The sequence below is a fragment of the Pyrus communis genome, chromosome 9 (genome assembly GCF_041283825.1).
Source record: "Pyrus communis isolate YQ-2024b chromosome 9, ASM4128382v1, whole genome shotgun sequence".
NCBI lineage: Eukaryota > Viridiplantae > Streptophyta > Magnoliopsida > Rosales > Rosaceae > Pyrus > Pyrus communis.
Genome location: NC_142573.1, coordinates 27,182,530 through 27,198,040, shown reverse-complemented (window position 1 = coordinate 27,198,040; position 15,511 = coordinate 27,182,530). Strand labels below are relative to the sequence as shown.

The window sequence follows — 15,511 nt, the reverse complement described above, 5'->3', positions numbered from 1 at the left end:
TTAAAGCATTAACATTTTAAATAAATTGACAGATACATTGAACTTTAAAGCATTAACCAACACAAATCGCCTTAGGTTGTCTAGACCGGTTGCCAGGAGGATTTCGTAGCGTCCAAATCGGAACCAAAAACAAACAATATGACCTGATTTATTCATCAAACAAGGTTGTTGCAGTCAAACCCCAACATAATGCAGTCAGTACAATTTCGTCGATGAATCAAATGTGCTAAATAATTGGTGTAGATACCCACGCTAAAGTGCCAAATAATTGCCAGGAAAATGAAGTTATAATTTAAGATTGACGTCAACTAATACAGCTATTTCTTGCCTACCAAGGACCACTAAGTCCTCGCTTTTAGTCTTTTTCAATTGCATTTCTTTGTCGTACCACGTTATCTCTCTCATGCATTATTTATCTCATCTTCTTCTGCTAAGAGAGTCGTTCTTCCCATTGCCCTTCTCATTATCTGCTAAGAGAGTTGTTCTTCCCATTGCCCTTCTCTTGTCTGGTTTTGGTTTCTTTATCACAGCAACCTTCTTTTTCTTAATCTACTTTCCTTTACTTTTAAAAGTGAAAAGTCGAATCCGAAAACCAAAAGAAAAAAGAAAAATTACGTTCGGTCAATTTCGTTCTTTTCCGTGCCTCTTGATTTCATTTTTTGACAATTTCAATTTCCCATCACTCGGTTTTACTTAGAAAGGGAAAAAAAGGCATATATACGCAGTTGGCTTTATAAACAAACAATTTGTGCTCCAGTGTTCTATAGGCAAAGGAATCTGGAGAGACAAGGTACAAGGTGCGTCTTTTGATTTTTCCTTGTTTTTTGTTTCATTCCTCTGCTCTTTATGAGGTTTTTAGTTGTTTGTGCGAATTTGTTCGTTTTGTTTAACCCATATTATTGCTTTACCAGTCAACTTGAGATCAAGTGAAACAACAATCAAATCAGAATCGTATATGTTGGCTATGAGATGCTAGGATGCTATGGGGAACGCTGATAGATTGTTAGCCATTTGGTTAATGTGGCGCCCCCAGGGTCCTAAACCCTAAAATCTTTGATCTAAAGTCTACGAACTTCAAGTTTACATACGTAAGTTTCTGCAAGTCCCACACAGTACCAACAATAACATGTTAAAATACAAAACTGCATTCTAATCCTTCAAAAATATAACTTTTAAACTAAAACATTGTGTAAGATTAAAATCAAATTTAGTCCCTTGATGCATTTAGTAACCTCATAATTATATTATTTTTCTTTTTCCTCATTTAATTGTATTATGATATTTTTTTTTTTTTTGTTATCATTATTTAGGTAAACTATATTTAAGAATGGCAACGGTTCGGTTTGAGGACGAAAATACTATATTCATCCCCATAACCACGAAAATTAACCATATCCAGAACCGCAAATTAACTATCGGGGATTATCCATAACCATATCCACCGGATAACAGATTTTCAATCGGTTATAGGTTATATCCATCTTCGTCAAAAAACAAAAAAAAAAAAAAAAATATATATATATATATATATATATATATATTTATCTAATTGACGCATTATAAATTTTAGTAGATACTAATTCCGTCATTAATTAGCAACATCCAATTACAAAAAACTAACAATATATTTGAAGTTGTTTATGATAACATGCACCAATTTCTTGACAGTGAGACTCTTGAAGAGAGATGAATCTGATAAACTTGTAATATTTGATAATTGATATATAAAATGATTCGATGAATTAATTTGGTTGAGTATAACAATAAGAGTATTGAATTGATGAGGTTGTTGGTATGCCCCATGCATGATGTTTGGTGCATAATAAAGATAGTATAGGGAGGGTTCGGTAAATTGAATAAAATTATATATATATATATATATATATATATATTCAGGTTGGATTCGGGGACGGATACGGATTGGGGACCCCTATAACCATATCCAAAACCATAACCAAATAAAGTTCACGATTTTTCCCCAAATCCATACCATACCCGAATTTTCATATACAAATCCAATCCATTCAGGCAGTTATCCACGGTTATCGGGTTTAGCGGTTAAAATTGTCATCCCTAACTATATTTCAATACACTTTCTATTCTTCATTTATGTCACATCCCAGACAGGTTGATCCATAACACAATATTGTCCGCTTTGGACCACGCCTTCATAGTTTTGTTTTTGGATTTCAGCACGAGAACTTCCCAGGGGGGTCACCCATCCTAGGATTGCTCTCACCCAAACTCGCTTACCTTCAAAGTTCTTATGGGATCCAAAGCTAGTGAGTTCCCAAAAGGCCTCGTGCTACAGGGAGGGGAGCATGTACATATAAGGCACATCACCCCCTCTCCGTTGATCGATGTGGGATCTTACAATCCACCCCATTTAAGGGGAACCCGACGCCCTCACCGGAACATCCGTACCGAATGGCAGAGTGGCTCTGATGGCAGAGTGGCTCTGATACCATTATGCCACATCCCAAACCAGCTTCGTCATAGCACGATATTGTCTGGTTTGGGCCACACCTTCACGATTTTGTCTTTGGGTTTCGGCACGAGAACGTCTTTGGGGGGACACCCATCCTAGGATTGCTCTCGCCCGAACTCACTTAACTTCGGAGTTCTGATGGAATCCGAAGCCAGTGAGTTCCCAAAAAGCCTCGTACTATAGGGAGATGAACATGTACATATAAGGCACATCATCTCGTCTCCGTTGGTCGATGTGAGATCTTACAATTTATGTAGATTAATTCATTTAATATATTTTAGTATAGTCATTTCGGTACAGATATTTAGGTATATTAATTTAATATAATACATTTCGGTACAGACATTTAGTACATCTTATATTTCAATACATACATTTGGGTACATCAATTCATTTTAATATATTTTTGGTATTCGACGTTTCCTAACTGGATCCTATCAAATATTTCACATTTTCTATGATCATCTTTATTTTAGGTATTTGAATGTAGGAGGAGGTGGATGCCCTTATTGGAGCCTGGCCCTGCAGCTCAACCTGGGAAGTGCGGGAATCAAGGTAGATTAATTCATTTAATATATTTTAGTATGGTCATTTCAATACTGATATTTAAGTACGTTAATTTAATATAATACATTTCAGTATAGACATTTAGGTATGTCATAAACATTTAAATACATCAATTCCTTTTAATATATTTCGGTACACTTATATATTTACATGTTTCTTATTTGTCATTATTTTTATTTTTTGAATATTTTCTCATTTAGGTACATTTATAAGGATATAATTGGAGGAAGTTAAACAAAATTAATAAATTAAAATGTGTAAATTAACAAATTCAAATATTTAATGGGAGACATTAATTGAATATTATACACATTAAACACTAAAACAAAAACAGAATATGAATTAAAGTACATATCTAAGAACTAAATAAATATGTAACCTAACACCAGCTTTTAATTAAATATTAATTTTTCGATTTATTAAAGTTCAGAAACCTCTATTAAAATTTATGACAATCCAACGATTGTATTGCCATGTTAAAAAAATGGAACCACGGTCAATTACGATTTTTTCAACCAAACATTTGAATCTGGAAAAACAATCGTAGAAATAAGTTCATAAGATAGAGGGCCACTCATTGATACTGGAACATGCTACAATTATTAGTCCACGCCTTGCGACTTGCAGTGGTTTGACGATCGGGGCGAATCTCTGCCATTTTAAAATTAGGATTGTTTGAGTTTTCACGGAATGTTGAACCCCCTTTCCCAAGTCCCAAATTCTAGCTCTCGTTCCCATATCTGTGCTTCATAAGGTTTTTATTTTGGGATAGCATGCTTCACTTTGGCGGTGGTGACGCTAGTCGGCTTCGCCGAGAAAAGGCAGGTTGATGGCTAAGCTCGCGGGTTAAAGACAAAAGATAGAGATTTGGATTCAATCTCTTGAAGCACTACTTTTTTTTTTGGGAATCATCCTTGAGGAAGGGCTTGACCTTCTCCTTGAATGGCACCTCGAAAACTCCTTCCTAATGTGGATGGAACGAATCTGGTGACGATATTTCCTTCCATAATCTAATCTCGAACAAAATGACAATCAATCTCAATGTGTCTAGTTCGTTGGCAGCAATATGGAGGGCTGCTTGGTTATCACAAAATAGGGTAGCTGGCCCTTGATTTTTAATCCTCAAATCATGAAACAAGTATTGCAGCCATGCTAGTTCACAACACGCTGCTGCCATAGAACGCTACTCTGCTTCCGCTGACGACAGAGACACCGTTTTCTAACTTTTGCTCTTCCATGAGATAAGGCAATTTCTTATTTGCCCCTACGCGCTCGTGGGTTCAAACCCTACATAAACAACTAAAGAGTTGATAGGAAGGGTTGAGGAAATTCGACATGACCAAAAACACTTTCTTGAAACCTGAGAAGTTAACAAAATAATTCCAATTAAATCTCCAAAATACTTCTAAAAATGAAATAAAATACTAAAATTCAAGACGGGATATCACAAGCCTAGTGGCCAGGAAGGCTCAATCACTATCGTTGTTGTCACGCCCTGATCCCGACATACTTCCAGGATCGACACGTGACGTCACCAAGTACCCTTATATCTAACATACCCTGCCTCCAGGATATGGACAAAGCACTACTCAAGATTCGGATTGCGTAGTAAATTTTGTATACTTTATGGTTGCATCTAACCTCCTCGTTAAACTGCCTATGTACCCCAAATAGGGATCAAGCCATTCGTAGTTCACCTTTGTCAAACTCTGAACTTTTCATAAAACATAAAGTACCACACTACACATCAACCATAATCCAAACAACAATTGTCATATTGCCACACACACAGGTATGCCATTCACCCATATATGTTTTCCAACACCATTCCACAGTCACATCAATCAATAACACATATAATGCATCAAAATCCAACACTATCAAGTTCTAGACCACTCAACGAAACCAAAATACCAAGCAACTTCTTGTAATCTTTTCAGACCTACCACCTGTACAATCAGTGCCTACACCATGAGAATGGTGCACCAGGCAAACAAGAACCCAGATAAGCTGCGAAACTCGTGTGAGTGACAATAATACAACCTATGTGATAATCAATAAAAAAAAAAAAAAAACCATCGATGATAGTTTATAAACCTCAAATATAAATTTATACTTATGAAATCATAGTCAAGTCATTAAAAACTACGAATGAGTCACCCAAACATCCAACGGCTTTTCTAATTCAAACCACAAAGATTCTCAAAAGTTATCGTTCATAAATACATTAAAAACTAGGGTTAGAGGGATGCAGTTCGACCGAAGCCTACATAAGTAGCCAAATAGGAAGTGGCCCCCCATAGCAGATTAACTGAGCGGAGCCACCCCTGAGAAGGTAACCAAGTAGGTAGTGACCCCCATCATGGATTAACCAAGCAGAGTCACACCTACGGAACCATTAGGCAGTGATCACCCATTGCTAATTAACCAAGCATGATCACCCTTAAGTATGTATGGCCATAAGGATCGCCCATCACGGATTAACCAAGCATAATTGTATGGTTCCCTATCACAGATTAACCAAGCATGACCACCTTTGAGAAGATAACCAAGTAGGTAGTGACCCCCATCATGGATTAACGAAGTAGAGTCATAACTACGAAATTGTTAAGCAGTGATCACCCATTACGAATTAATCAAGCATGATCACCCCTAAGTACGTATAACCATAAGGATCGTCCATCACGGATTAACCAAGCACAATTGTACGGTCCCCTATCACAGATTAACCAAGCATGACCACCTTTGAGAAGATGACCTAGTAGGTAGTGACCCTCCATCTCAGATTAAGCAAACATAGTCACACCTATAAAACTGTTAGGCAGTAATCACCCATCGCAGATTAACCAAACATGATCACCCCTAAGTATGTATGGCCATAAGGATCGCCCATCGCATATTAACTAAGCATGATCCATAAATAGTATGGTCCCGTATCGCGGATTAACCAAGCAAAACCATCCATGTACCACTGCTACATGGTATGGACTCGGTGTCACCTAACCCCTTGACACTAAGGTAATGGTCCTCTACTAGCCCTCATGTTTAACAAACATTTCAAATAGGCAAGTCACATAACATTTCATAAAGTAGATCGATGGCAAACTTTATAAAAATAATTATTTAACATAAAACATAATTTAAAAATCCATGTTGTATCCACAAAGTATACTAGCATGAGAGGTTTTCAGGGTAATAAATATATCACATATATATTAAAGTCACTCACTGAGATAAGCCCACAAAGCCTCACTAAGTCTCTAGTAATATAATTTTAGTGTTTCAAACGGTTCAAGACATGTTGACCAAAAGTCAACTCTCAATCAGCGGTGGGGTCTACAACCCTACGTAATTCGATCCGGAATATCCACCCATGAATCATCGATCCATAACTTCCAAGAGTCTCATTAATCTTTTAGAACAATATCCTAAATTTTCAGAACGATCCAACGGTCGGATCTTTGCCAATCACTAAAATTAGGTGGCGTCACTAATTAGTTTTACAAATTTAGAAGTTCAATTCCAGAAAATCCGTACGTCATATGCCCGATCCGTAAGTTCCAACAGTCCTCAAATATTACGTACTATAACACATTAAAGTTTGGTGACAATCCAACGATCGGATCATCGATTCATATAATGATCAAGTGGTGTACCATAATGAAAATGGGTTCAAACAATCAAATCACATCAAGGGGATATCAAATATGAAATCAGGACATCTAATTTAGCTTAAAAAAATCATCGGTCCATGGGCCATGCGCCACCGCAGGTGGCGGTTTCCAGCAAACGGAAACCCAATTTTCCGACTAACTCTAAAAGTTACCAAATTTTACAGAAATGTAGAACTCATCAAGGGGAAGAACTTTCATACTTGGGCCAAATTCCAATTCGGTCCGGAAACACCTGAAATCGCCTCGATCCGCCGGAAACCCTTGAAATGTGTACACTTTGATTCATCTTCTTCGGTGCTCCACCGCCCCCAAACTTGTTTGGGGTTTGTTCCTAGGCCTAAGAGGAGTTGATTGTTGGTGGTTTTCTATGGTGATTCATGTAGGAAAAGTAGATCGCCGTCGTGCACCCACAGAGCTAGTCGGCGTGTTCTAGAGGAAACCGAGGCCCAATTCTTTCAATTTCTAGGTGAAAATGGAAGCGAAGAGATCAATGATGCATTCTCAAGTGTTGCCCCGTCACAATTCACCTGAAAATGATATGAGAAGGCATCGGATTGCATGTCGGAAGTTGGGTCGGGTCGCCGGTCGGATAGAGGGGTCGAGGTTCCATTCTTCTCTCTTCCTTCCTTTCCCTCATTTTTTCTCATCCTGATTGCCCTGTTTCCCTCTCATTTCTCTCCTTTCTCTGATTTTCTTCCCATCATCGCCACACATATGACACCAAAAATTAGTGCAACAAATATGGAGCCTTCCAAATTTATGATCAAATGACCATTTTGCCCTTAACTTTGTTCGTTTATAACTCTTTTGTTATAACTCCAAATTACATTTCGTTTGCGCCCACGCGTTCGTATCAACGAGTATTATCCAAATATGAATAAATTGACAAAACATATAGGAATTAAATACGTCCTCAAAAAATCCATTTAATTCATTAAGGGCGTTTTCATCCTTTTACTTATTAAAAAAAATTATACGCCACAAATATAAAGGCGTCAAAACTAAGAATACAAAATACGTAATTTTAAATAGTGAAATTCGAGGCCGGGATTTCACAGTTGATGTCATTATCACTACTACCACCATTGCCACCACAACCTCTACCATCTTTGTCATCATCACCATCGCAACCTCTCAATCAATGTTGTTGATACTGTTCCTCTCTAGCATTGTTACCACAACAACCTTCTGCCGCGACTACCATCACCATCATTCCTACTACCAGTCTACCATTACCCTTTTCCCACTCAACTATTGTCACCATCCAATGAGTGTGTCCCCATCACTACTACAACCAACCTAACCACCATTGCTTCTAGCACAACTTTTGCCATAACCACCATCTCACCAACACTGCCATTATTCTTATACATTACAAAGATATTACCATCAAACACAAAATTATTGGCTTTTGACATTATCTATAGCGTAATGCTTGGGAGACCAAATTTAAAAAAAAAAAAATTGTAAACCAAATGATGTGGATGTGATAATTGGAATATAACTCAAGCGTTGATTAACGTGCTAATTTTCTATTTGTGACACATCATTCGATTTGCAAATTTGATCTCCCTAACATTACCCTTATCTATATGTATCTGAATACTATACACGTTTCAATATTTTTTTTCAAAAAAAGATCATTATAAAATTCAACTAACATATACATTATCTAAACATAAAAATGCAAAAGGGAATTGTTATTAGTACTCCAAAAATCTCATTCTACACCCCAAATTTTCTATATTGGGAAAAAAAATATACTTGTGAGGAATGTAGAATAAGATTTTTAGAGTGCCAATAACACTTCCTGTATTACAAAAATTCTTTTAAACACACAAACTTAGACGCCAATAACTCCTCTTTTCTTCCTCCTCGCAACTTTTTCACCTTGTTTTTCCTCCATCTTCCTTCGTCTAGGACCAATCATCATGGCTGCCATTATCATACTTTTAAGTAAAAAAATTGAATTCTCTTCAAGATGAACAAACTCAAACGCTTGGCAGCCTCCTTGCTCTGCTCGACCTTTCCATCTCTGATCCTGATTTCGCGGTTGATGGCCTCAGATTTATTTCGTAAACTAGAGGTCGTCATGAGCCTCTGGAACTTGTCGAGCCTTAGCAGAGTTGACTCAGTCAGCTCGCGAGAATCGGGGGTCAACTTCATCGTACCATCTAGCTCAGTAGCTATGTGGTACAGTGTTCAACGAGCCTTGGTGGTCTTCAACGAGCCTTAGCAGAGTGCATTGACTCAGTCAGCTCGCGAGAATCGGGGGTCAACTCCATCGTACCATCTAGCTCAGTAGCTATGTGGTACAGTGTTCAACGAGCCTTAGCAGAGTGCTCATGCACCGGCTTTAAGCGTGCAGATATGTTGTTTGTTAAAATGTCTCAGTGAAATTCAAAGCAAATTATATATGTTCTCTTTGTTTTTAAGATTTGAAAACAGTTGCTTAAGTTCCGTACCAAGCAAGTTTATTTTAGTATAATAATTGTATATGAAAACTTGTCCATCATCTCGACTTCTTGCAAGTGTGGTGTAACCTTCTTTTTGCTTTTATTTTTGTTTCATTTGTATACTGCTATGTTTTTCTTCGATCACGAGCTAAGGTATGACCCATTGTTTGATTTGTTTCATTTTTTTAATTTCATCTGCTTTGAAAGAAAAAAAATGATTCCTTTCTCGTATCCTTAAATTTTTGTTTGGATTCATATATATTCAACAGATAGAAGAAGCAGACGAATTGGTAAGCTGAAGGTGCCATGGCGATAAAGATAATCGCCGCAATTATTCCTACAATAATTAACTACACAATTAGACCACTTGGACGCCAAGTGAGTTATGTCATTTTCTACAAAAGCAACCTTAAAGATCTAAGGAGTACATTGAAGAATTTTGATGCTGTCAAACAAAGGATGAACCATGCGGTTGAAGAAGTCGAAGGAAAAGTTAATCAAAAAGTGGAAGCTGATGTCCGGAACTGGCAGACAGAAGCGGATGTGATCTCTCGAGAGGCAGAAGCATTATTGGATGATGAAGGTTGTGCAAAGACAAAGTGTCTCTATGTATGTCCTAACCTGATATCCTATCATCAGCTCAGCAGAAAATCAACTAAATTGGTCAGAAAGATTGAAGAACATGAAAATAAAAAAGAGTTTGCCAGTATCTCTTACAATGCTGATGTGGAAGACATATCTGCCATAGCCTCCGACGAGTACATGGCCTTTGAATCAAGGACTTCAATGGTGAAGGATATCATTACGCAATTGAAAAAACCTGATATCAACAAGATTGGTGTGTACGGATTAGGGGGCGTTGGGAAGACAACACTTGCCAAAGAGGTTTACAGAGAAGCTATGGAAGAGAAGTTATTTGATGATGTGGTTATAATTCTAAACGTAAAAGAAAAAAAAAGACAATGAAACAATTCAAAAAGCAATTACCAAAAAGTTGAGGATGGATGTTGATGAATCTGTGGATATGGGAACAAGGGCGAATCTCCTACGGGCCAGGATAAAAGAGGGGAAGGCTCTTGTCATTTTAGACGATGTTTTGGAAAGAATTGACTTTGAGGCCGTGGGACTCGTCGGTGTGCCGAACTGTAAGTTATTGTTGACATCTAGAGATAGACAAGTTTTATTCCATGATATGCGTACACAAAAAAATTTTGAAATTGGATTTTTAAAAGAAAACGAAAGTTGGAGTTTGTTTGAGAAGATGGCGGGTAATGTCGTTAAAGACAACCGTATACTGAAAGAAGCAACCCAGCTAGCAAAGAAATGTGGAGGTTTGCCGGTTTTGGTTGTTGCAGTTGCAAGTGCTTTAAGGGAAAGTAGTTTGGAGGAATGGAAAGATGCGTTGAGAAGTTTCAAAAGATTTGACAGGAAAGAAATGAATGAAAAAGCATTCTTGACTCTAAAGTGGAGTTACGAACAATTGGAGGATCAAGAGCTTAAGCAGTTGTTCTTGCTTTGCGGGAGTTGCAGCAATTATCTCAGTGACTTGCTAAAGTATAGTAAGGGTTTGGGTTTGATAAAAAATGTTGAGACAGTGGAAGAGGCACGGAATTCATTGAATAGAATGGTTAAAAAACTAAAAAATTATTGCCTATTGCTGGACAGTTATGACGATGACTCTGTTAGAATGCATGAGCTTGTACGAGATGTTGCTGTCCGGATTGCATCTGATGATCAAAAGGCCTTTTCAAGAGCATGTGGAGATGAGGTGAAAGAATGGCCAGCTGAGGATTTCCTTAAAAAATGCACATGGATGTCCTTAGATGGTTGCAAGATCCCCAGGCTTCCTGAAGTACCTTGGGAATGCCCAGAATTAAAATTGTTGGTCTTTGTGAACGATGATATTGGCAACTCCCAGGAAATCCCAAGCAAATTTTTTGAAGGGATGAAAGAACTCAAAGGGTTGGATGTAACTGCATTCAATATTGAGTCATTACCTCCATCTCTTCAATCCCTAAAGCATCTCCACACATTGTGTTTAGATCAATGCGAGTTGGAAGACATAACTCTTGTTGGACGGCTAACAAACTTGAAAATTCTTAGCCTGATATACTCCAAGGTTAAAGAGTTGCCCAAAGAAATAGGGCAATTGACTAAGCTACAATTATTGGATTTGACATGTTGCTCTGAACTTGTTCTGATCTCACCTGATGTTATATCACGCTTGACAAGACTAGAAGAATTGAGGATGGGAATAAAAAGCTTTAAGCAATGGGAGGGTGATGGTCCCACTAGTGGAGGAAGTAATGCTACTGTTTCAGAGCTGAAGCACTTGGTTGAACTAACCGCATTAGAGATACATGTTCCAGATGCTAACCTTCTTCCAGCCAACTTGTTCTCCGACAAGTTAGAAAGATACAGCATACTTATCGGTGATTGTTGGGCATATCCTGACATCCATCCAACCTCCTCGAACATGCTAAAACTCAAGATTACAAGGAGAAATCAGTTCGACCGAGGTATGCAGTTGTTGGTAAAGAAATGTGAGCAATTGTACTTGGATGGGATGGAGATTGTGAATATTATTTCCTATCTATTTGACAGTGAAGCTGTTAATCAACTGAAGCATTTCCATGTCCAAAACAACAACAAAGTTAAATATGTCATTAACTTCGTCAGCTGGAGTTATTCTCATAATGCCTTCTCCAACCTGGAATCTCTAGCTCTTGAAGACCTTGTGAGTTTGGAAAGTGTATGTTATGGGCAACTCATAGGCGAGCCTTTCCCAAAGTTAAAATCTTTGAGACTCCGGAATCTACCAAAGCTTATTGGTTTCTCTTCCAAAGGCAAGCAATTAACGATTGCTACAGAAGCCGACGAAATCGTTACGGTGGATGAAGTTGGTGGACCATCGAGACTGTTCAATAATGGGGAGGTACTTTCTTAGTTATTTTTTCTAGCAAAATGGTTGCATGATTCTTTCTCCAAATAGCTTTCCTCTTCGAATTTCGACATATAATTCTTTTTTTTTTCTTTCAATAAGATAAAAGATATAAATGCTTTTTTTCCAATAAGCAAAAACCATTTAAATGATATATTATGTTATTAGGTTATGATAGTAAAAAAAATTCCAAAATTGGTCGTCCCCTATTGTTTGAAGGACCAATTAAATTGAAGGGCGAGGCTTTTGGGTTTGATTTATGGATTTAAAGTGTGAAGGAGATGCAATTGATATTGCTGCTGTTGTGTTTGGGGAAGAGAGAGAGAGAGAGGAGGAGGATGAGCGGCTTCTTTTTCTTACTTGAGTTTGTGGATGGGTGTTAAGTAATGAGACGTGCTATAAAAAGGTCATACTTATTTTGTGTGCATAAAATTTGAACTTGCTTTCACAACAATATGTTTTGGTATCAATTAAAATAATTTAAATTTTGATTAAATTGACATAATTTTGGCCCTATATTTCTTCTTGTTCTTTGCTAGTTAATGAAATGACAAAGACATACAGCTGTCTAGTAGCCTAGTAGCTTACTTTTTTAATATATGACCTTTAATTTCTATCTAAATATTTTGAGCATGTATGGCTAACAGCAATGTAAACTGTAATTTCCTAAAATAACATAAATTTTGTTCTGTACTATGCAGGCTACGATGCCCAACTTAACAACCCTGATTGTGCATCAATGTGATACAGTGATAGTTTAAGATTCTTGTTTTCGAGTTCCATGGCTAAATCTCTCAGGCAACTAAAACATCTCGAGATATCCAAATGTCAGGCACTACAAGCAGTATATGACACATCATCTACCACTCAATTGAATGGTTTTGAGTGCCCAAATCTACATTCAGTTGAGATAGACTTGTGTGACAGTTTGAAAAATGTCTTTCCCTCTTCAATGGCCAAAGAGCTTAAGCAGCTACGCAAGTTGAAAGTTGAGAATTGTGGTTTAATGGAGGAAATTGTCGCGAATGACGAAGGACCACAAGCGATGTACAAGGAGTTTAGGTTCCCTCAAGTAACCTATATGATGTTTAATAATCTACCCCAACTTCGGAGTTTTTATCCAGCATTACATGTTTCTAATTGGCCAGCACTCAACGTATTAAATTTCAAGAAATGTGGTGGTGTGGAAATTTTTGCTGCCAAATTTTCAACATATCAAGACAAACTTGAGTTGGGCCACTCGACACCAATGAAACAGCCTTTCTTTTTAATTGAGAAGGTAACCATACTTGTACACAATTCTTTTGATATTCAAAATTTTATGTGATTTTACGTACTAGTTAAAGTGTTAAACATACACCATCAACTAAATACATTTATTAACTTTTTAATATTAAAATTATTATGTGGTGTCCAGTTTTTCAAAATATTTTAAAGCATGCCGTTACCGTTGGTAATATTTCAGGGCAAGTCATTTCTCGACTTGGAATACTTGACGTTGGACGCGAACACGGAGATTTGGTATGAACTGTATGGTCCACTCCTGGGGGAGTGGTTGAGGAAACTCAAATCAATTGAGTTTGCTACGTCACATCCCAAGTCAGATGTTTTCTTTGAAAATTTACAGAACATTGGAGAACTTCGTGTGCTCTCTGCTCCTTGGAAAGAATTAATTGTCCACGACCACCAAGGAAGTAGTAGAGGGGAAATACATGAAGTTGAGACCCTCCCATATGTAAAGCTTTTGTGGCTCATCGATATGCCAGAGTTGGTACATCTAGGAAAGGAAAACTTCCAACCAGGGGACCCTGTTTTTCCAAACTTGGAAGTTCTATGCGTGCACAAATGTGGCAGATTAGAGAATCTAGCTTCAACTTTGATATCCTTTCAGAATCTAACCATTTTGAATATATGGAGTTGTCACGGACTGCGATACTTAATACCTTATTCTGTCGCTAAGAATTTGCAGCAACTCAAGAAGTTGGAAGTTGAGTCCTGCCAAAGAATGGTAGAAATAGTAGCGAGCAACGGAGATGATCCAGAAAATGAGATTACTTTCAGTTGCTTGCAACATCTTGAACTTTCTGATCTACCAAGTCTGCAAGGCTTTTGCACGGGAAATTGCATTTTCAAAGTCCCACATTTAGAAACTTTTATTGTCAAGGACTGCCACCTGACCAAGTTAACGATTTCTCCTGATGGGTTACTCCAAAGTGATCCAAGACTAGAAATAGCAAAAGAAACTGATGATGAGGAGAATGATCGTGATCAAACCGTAAGTTCTTCATTCACTAATTAAGCATCTGTTAATTTCACTCTCCAATTTTCAGCTTTTTCTGAACCTTGAACCGTCAAATTTAATAGTCTGATTTATTCATCTTATTCATAGTTGTTCAGTCAGATTTCATATTGAACAGTTTGTGTTTATATGTAATCGTCAATGAAATACATATTTCTACAGGAGCAGCGGATGATTGTGGATTCAAATGTAGATGTTACATTTACATGACTCTCTGCCAAAAAGGAATCCTCATTTTTTTCGTGGTGTGTTAAGGTTTTCCAATTGTGTGCGATAGCGTGTTTGTGTGTTATTTTCCTCTTCCTTTTAAAGGAAGAAATTTCAGCTTGGAGAGCAGACTGGAAGGCACTCTGATCTGTTGGACCACACTACGCATTCCCCACAAATCACATTGGTGTGTTCATATTTTTAGATGGAGACCACTATTTGTCATATTCCAAGAACAGGATGAGCACCACTCTAATCATCAGCGACCGCTTATCGGATTTAAGCTTTCAAGCTTCCGCCTTGTGTGATTTCTGTTGGCCATATTATGTTTGTGTATGATTGCTTGGACCCTTTTGGCTTTGGGGTTATTGAGGATGCACGCTATCTTGGCTTCGGCGTTATTGTGGTTGCTACTTTCAGTATACTTATTTCCAATATTTCTTGTTTACTTGCTCTAACTATTCTCTATTCGCCCCTCAATGGTCTGTGCCCAGCCTTGCTTCCGTGGCCGATCGCATCTTGTTTGATATAAGCCCGCAAGCTGCGGCCTTAATGGAGAGCTATCCTTGAAACTTGTGCAATTTGGGAAGTCATGTATGCCTGTATTGACTTGTGTGTTCCGTCATAAGGGTGTGTTTTGTATTTGGAGCTTTGTTCGCTACATTTTCGGTTTTGGTGTTTGGGAAATAATGCTTGTGTGATTTCTGAATTGGTTTTTGGGATGCACCTCAATTTCCATATTTTCTTCACACTCTCTACTAAACTTAATGAAATACTCATTTTATTTCTTCCCATGTTTTGCCTCTTTTTTTTCTTTTTTTCTTTCTTGTATTTTGCTTCTCTGATACGCAAAAAATATCATTTCCAACCATCTTCTTA

The 15,511-nt window shown here is 37.6% G+C and overlaps 1 pseudogene across 1 annotated transcript; it reads left to right on the top strand.

The window, feature by feature from the left end:
- Window positions 1–402: 402 nt before the first annotated feature.
- LOC137740102 (disease resistance protein At4g27190-like) lies at window positions 403–15,424 on the top strand (annotated as a pseudogene). Its single transcript, XR_015967045.1, has 8 exons — window positions 403–797; window positions 912–1,088; window positions 2,965–3,043; window positions 9,455–12,120; window positions 12,774–12,784; window positions 12,877–13,405; window positions 13,592–14,401; window positions 14,588–15,424. The product of XR_015967045.1 is annotated as a disease resistance protein At4g27190-like (transcript).
- The last annotated feature ends 87 nt before the right edge of the window (window positions 15,425–15,511 follow it).